The 6,588-nt window shown below is 37.8% G+C and overlaps 1 protein-coding gene across 5 annotated transcripts in view; it reads right to left on the bottom strand.

Annotated features, from left to right (window-relative positions):
• spoon (spoonbill) overlaps positions 1-6,588 on the bottom strand; it is a 171,854-nt gene that overhangs the window by 70,158 nt on the left and 95,108 nt on the right. The window lies entirely within an intron of this gene.

Here is a 6,588-nt window from a genome sequence, read left to right as displayed (position 1 = left end):
ACGATTTCGTTGAATTAGCACCAGTTGTACGAAAATCGCCTCCAGTCTAACCGTAGCATTGCTCGCCGCACCTTTATCATGGTCGCGAGCTCGATAACCCTTTCGTACGTATGTACAAAGTCCAAATCAATCGACACATTATTGTCATGTGTCATCATAAGTGCAAATGTGAATTGGTACCACTAGTCTTGGTACCACCACGTAATCACAATCAGACAATCCACGCCCTAGCATCGATATAGAAAGAGAGAAGAAGAAGGAAAAAAACCTGACCAGGCACATTTCATTTCATTGCTGTTGTCCAGTTCCACGACGACGACGACGACGTTATTAAATTCAAATCAGCCTCGGGCGAAGGTGTGATTAATAAAGTGATCATAATTTGTATTAGCCGAAGAACTCTCCCTTTCCTCTTCACCGGAGGTGGTCTCCATCAGACCTCGATGGCGCATTTCGCGTATAGCTTGCGCTTTGTCCGCGCCCAATCGTGTCACATTTTCGTTGACCGAAGAACGCGTCCTCTCAGAGCTCATGTCTCTCTCTCTTTCTGATCGCTATTGCCCACCTCCATCGCTATTGTCGACACCATCGTCGCCGTCATCAGCAACGTGCATTCGTAAGTACATTATTGCTGTAGTAAAAGTATTTAGAGAGTGAAAAGAACAGACCATCGTTGCCACTACTATACAATACCACGACATTCACATCTACTACTACTTCTCCTGTTAGTTGGCAAAACCGAACCACACGTATAGCATATAGTCAGATCGTGTACCATTCTCCAGGGCGTATAGATCGTGAACTACATAAAACATAGGCACATACCATCGCGCACAACCATACATAAAACCCGCCATCACTAATACATACATTTAGTACACTACATAAACAGGTACGTAGTATACGCACACCACCTCAGACTGATCGAGCGACCAGCGACGACGATGTGTGGTAGCATTGCATATAGCGGTGCAATGCATCATATTATGCTATCCCATAGTACTACAATCTACGATGCAGGTCCGTAGGTCTAGGTACTGCAGATGAAGCAAAGAGAATTGGTAATGTTTTAGAAAATTGCTGACATTCGTTGTCTATAATTTTTATGTGATGTTACATACGAACGTTACGTAGGTAGCCAAGATTTCATTACGTCGTAAAAAGAAATTGAAAAATTTTACTTGTTGGAATAAATCACTTGGAATGGTTCGACGTGATCGTTTCTTCATTAGTCATTACTGTTGTGAGATTTCAATTTCTCCGTCAAATGAGATGCATTTTATACTCTTCAATGAGTCTTTTGCGGAGGGAAAAAACGATTCGAGGGTTCACAACACAACTAGGGATCAGGGCTCGTGCTCAATTTTTCCAAAAACAGAAGGTGAAGTAACCAACAAAGTAACAAAACGAAACATTTTGATGACCCCCCCCTCACACACCAAAAAATGGATGAAAGGATCGAGACGTCGATAGAATTTGGCAAAAAGCAGAACTTTTTGGAAATTATTGACAAGAAAGTGACCCTAGGTCAAAATTTAATTTTTGCCAAAAAAGTTGGTTTATTTCGTGACTTACAAAAAAAGTGAAATTTGACGACTATTATCTTTGTAGCAAAAAAGTGAGACTGATGATTTTAGCGAAAAGTAGGACTTTTTTTGACAACTCTGGCAAAATAGCGACACTTGAGCAACTTTTGGAAAAAAGTGAAAGACTTTTCGATTCTTGGCAGAAAGGTCTGAAACGTCGACGCAATTATAGCAGAAGGCACAACTTTTAGCAATTCAAGCAAAAAACAAAATTTTCGAGAAAAAAATAAGAATTGAAATTTTTGTCGAAGAATGAGGTGTAATTTTTGATAAAAAGCAATACTTTGACAATCCAAGCAAAAAACAAAATCTTCGAGAAGAAAGTGAGAATTTCTAGCAATTTTTGAAAAAACTGAAGTTTTTGTCAAAGAATGAGACCTTTAAGAAACTTTTTGGTGAAAAGCAAGACTTTGACGATTTGAGGAAAAGACGAAGCTTTTTAGCAATTTCTTGAAAAAGAGCAAGACTTTTGGGCAACTTTTGAAAAAAGATACCTTTCACGAAATTTTTGCAAAAAACAGAAATTTCAAGCAGTTTCTGTCAAAAAAAAAAAAAAAAAAAAAAAAAACGAAACATTTTGGCAATTTTAATTAAATGAAGAGTGATATTCCAAAACTCGCTTTGTCCATTTTTATCAAAGTTGGGTTTTCACTGGTACCTGGTAGATGAAGTATTAACTCACATTCCTACATCATCAACCTACCAAAATGAGTTGTTAAACTCACCTAAATAGCCAATTCACTAAAAATTAAAAAAAAAATAATGTTCCAAAACGAGCTTTGTCCATTTTTATTGAAATTTTTTTTAGCAGTATTTAGTGGATGAAATGTATACCTACACTCCTACATCATAAATCCACCCAAATAAAGTGCTAAACTCGCCTAAAAAGCCAATTTACCCGTTTAAAGGGAAACTGTTTTTCCTCTCTCCTGAAAAGTTGTGAAAATGGACAAAGCGAGTTTTGGAATATCACTCTTCAAATGTGAGATTTCTTGCGATTTTCGGCCGAAAGCAAGACATCGTCAATTTTAGCAAAATTCTGCAAAAAAAAAATTAAATTTGGAAATTTTTAGTAAAAATTTGATAATTGTTGGCAATTCTGAACAAATGTCACATCCGTACAAAAGAGAAAGCAATTTCTAGCAGAAAAACGAGACTTTTTGAAGCTTTGGACAGTTTTCAGCAATTTTTGAAATATAACGAGGTATTATCAGCATTTATCGTATCTTATTCTTGTCCTCTCTCTCAAGAACGCAAGAAGTTAGACCAAGATCATACTCGAAGTAAAGCCTCAGTCACAAACGAACCTCCCAATCATAAATCGATCATGACGAACAATCGATTAATCGAATCGCTAAAATCGATTTATCTGTGATTTTCGATTTGGTTCATGATCGATCATGTTCAAAATGAAAAATCAATTTCAGCGTCACAAGTAGAACTATCGATTGAAAATCGATTAATCGAATTGCGAAAATCGATTCATTTGCGATTTTTGATTTGGTTCATGATCGATCATGTTCATAATGAAAAATCAATTTTAACCTCACAACAAGATTTCTCAATCGAAAATCGATTAATCGAATTGCGAAAATCGATTCATTTGCGATTTTCGATTTCATACGATCGTTTATGTTTGAAATGAGAAATCATATTCAACGTCTCGAGTAGAATTCCCGATCAAAAATCAATCATGAAGAAAAATCAATCAATCGAATTTCAAAAATCGATTCATTTTCGATTTTCGATCACATAAAAATCGATCATGTTCGAAATGAAAAATCAATTCGTCCGAGTCGCAAAAAATACAAAGTTAGGATTCTCGACCAACATTTTTTGATCATGATCGAAAATTGATTAATCGAATCGCAAAAATTGATTCATTTTCGATTATATTCAAAATTATCATTTTTGTTTCGTATTGTTTCATTTCGTCTCCGCGTTTTTGTTTAGCAAAAATTTTCCAAAATCAAGTTCACCTTTCCAAAAGCGATCTTTTGCACATCAATTTTCTTATTTTCGATTTCGATCATCGATGTGATCGATATTTTCAAACTCGCCTTCGTTTTATGCCAATTTTGAACAAAATTTACCAAAATTGTGTTGTCGCTCCCCCCCCCCCCCTTCTATCAAAAATTTATATTTTCAGTCGATTTCGAAAATCGAAGATGATCGAGAAGCCTACTAAAAAATCAAAATCTCAATTGCTTTATTTTTGCTTGGAAAAATCGATCAAAAATTCCCATTTTCGGATTTGATCATAATTCATGATCGAGAAGGTCCACCAAAGACTACAGCTGTTTGTTAATCAAGCTCAAAACTCAAAGTTCGAGCTTTTCTAGCGCCAACTTCAACAAAAGAAAATATTTCAATCACAAATAATACCACTATTCTCCCCCTCCCCCTACCCATAACATTTTTTTCTCTCTCTTCTAGGTACCTTCACATAATATAGTGCGAACACGTTACCAACTCTTCGAAATCATTTCGTTCTTTCGCCGATCTTAGTAACCTCAACCCAACCAGAAGCACACTATACAAAGTGCAAACAAAGATCATTTCGCTCGACTTGAGTGAAACAAAACACCTCAATGTCTCGACACAAATCACACCAGCTAACATAGGATAGGTGCATTCTTTCGCGCCATTTTTTTTCCTCCAAAAGGTATTCGGCGCGACACGACGCACGGCCGTATCAAATCATCACTCCTCTCATTCTCTTCTCGCATCATCGGGTATGTATCTCTTTCAATCTTGGCCGTATTAAACGGTAGTGTGGTATAGTATACCAAGGGCAACGGTAAACTGAGAATGCGTATTACATCGAACGAGCAGTACGTCTAATATATTATGAACCCTGCACATGGGGAGTGGGTCCAACCTAAAGAAACTCTATTCCTAAACACATGATCGCTCATACAGGCAAAATTAAATATACATACTTACAAGTACACACAGAAGCTCGAGCTTTTCGAAATTAATTCGTCTCTCTCCCACGCTCCTCAAGTCATCATACTTCATGCTTAGAGTCTTTTCAATGCATTCATTCATTCATTTATTTATTTGAGCATTCATTCATTCACTCTCTACGTCGTTAATTATTTATGCTCGAAAGATGAGGAAAAAAGAACACCTCCATCACCTGCGACCCTACGACGCGACTTGGGCAACAGCACATCCCAGTAATGCTTCTCTTCTTATAGGGTAGACCTAAGTAGGTACTTTTTAATTCGATCTTCATCTCCAGTTTGATGAGAGCAATTCGTTTGTAAGCACAGAACGAGGAAACAAACATAAAAACCTCTAGGTACGTACATCAAATTACCATCTACATAATTGTGTGGAATCGTAACGAGAGGAAAACCCAAGCAGAGGGGGAAAAGGGCGAAGTAACTGTCTCCGCTTCATTTGACCAAACCAACGACAGCTCGCACGTGTACCACGTAATTATGTACATAATGCGAACCTCCTCCGCTTCCTCTTCGCCTCGCTCACTCTTACGCGATAATTTAATAATAGTAAGAACTAAGTAAGTATTACGTGCGTGTGTACTGTGTACTTTTACACGTCGAACATTTTTATTCAGAATATACGAAGATTACCTATAACAACAACAACAACAAAAACGAAAAAACTAGCTACACTCGAAATTCAACACCACTTTCCAGATAAGGAATTTTATCCCTCATTTAACATAAAGTCGTTCAATTTAACAGCCGTTGTTCTACCCATAACACTTTGCTCTCTTTTCACTCATTCTCTCTCTCTATGACCCGATTTTTAGCATCGTAAATTGTGCAAACCATACGCGATGATAATCCGATCACTTGCTCGTTCTATACCCAGAAACCTCCCATAAAACGTACTCGTATGAACTACGCACAGACGCAGAACATCGCCTGTATAGAGCATAACGACCAATTTTCCAAAACAATAACGTGTCGTTGTTGCAGTCTCTTCTCGAGTCGAGAAACAAATCAAATTGCATCGTTGCTGCAACCATCCAACGTTGTTTCGTTCACCCTACCTCGCCTTCTCCTTTTCATAAAAAAAAAAAACGAGAAAAGAAATTGCGATCGTTACTTCTAGGAATTTTACGCTTTTATGTACTTTGTCATACCACAATATTATTCTAGCAGCTCTGGCGAAAAAAAACCACCGCACAGTCATAAACCGGTTTCGCTAATTTTAAAAATGCGCGCCGCACTGCATGCGTATTTTACTCGACGTATACCGGGTGTCCCAGTTCGCCGATCAGCTGGTATAATAGACTCGTCGATACTGAGGAAAAAATCACTTCGAATACGTGCAACTTGCACCCATCTCGAAGAGTTCGATGAATTCTGCGTTAGTTTATCGAATCAAACTACGAAAGGACACCCGGTATATAAATATCCACATCTATATGAATGTCTACGTACACTAAATACCGATCCCTCCGGTATATACTAAGATATTACGTGCATATGCCTTTTGCCAACAAAATAACTCTTACGTCTACTCGTTACAATTCTCCATCTTCAGTTCTTTGAAACTCCACGCGTGCCAACCTCCAGTAAGTAGGGGAATGCCAATTGCCAGCGCGTGTAATCCGTATCTGAACTCCGAAGTCGAGCCAATCTCCTTTTTTTCCCCTTTCATCCCTCGCGATTAAATTTCAATTTTAAAATCCTCCATCGATTTTCATTCGGTGGTTAGCCCTCCTTTCATCGTAGTAATTTCGAGTGGAATAAAAAACCAGCCCATCGTAGACTAAACCGAAATACCATAGAACACGGAGTACCTATCCGAGCGTATTATGTACGATAACTTTTTGCAATTACGTTCGGTTATCAATTCGGCCACCGCGCCGAAATTTTCTCTCAGATAAAAAGCAAATCAATTTCAACCTTCTTCTTGCCTCGTGTTTTCGAACCGCGTGTTTGAAATTCTCTCTCATTTACGTTTATTTATTCGCGATCCTACTAGACGTATCGAATCTATGCATACCATAATATCCTCA

This window comes from Planococcus citri, chromosome 1 (genome assembly GCF_950023065.1).
Source record: "Planococcus citri chromosome 1, ihPlaCitr1.1, whole genome shotgun sequence".
NCBI lineage: Eukaryota > Metazoa > Arthropoda > Insecta > Hemiptera > Pseudococcidae > Planococcus > Planococcus citri.
Note: the sequence above shows the minus strand (reverse complement) of the source record. Positions and strands in the feature narration are given on the sequence as shown.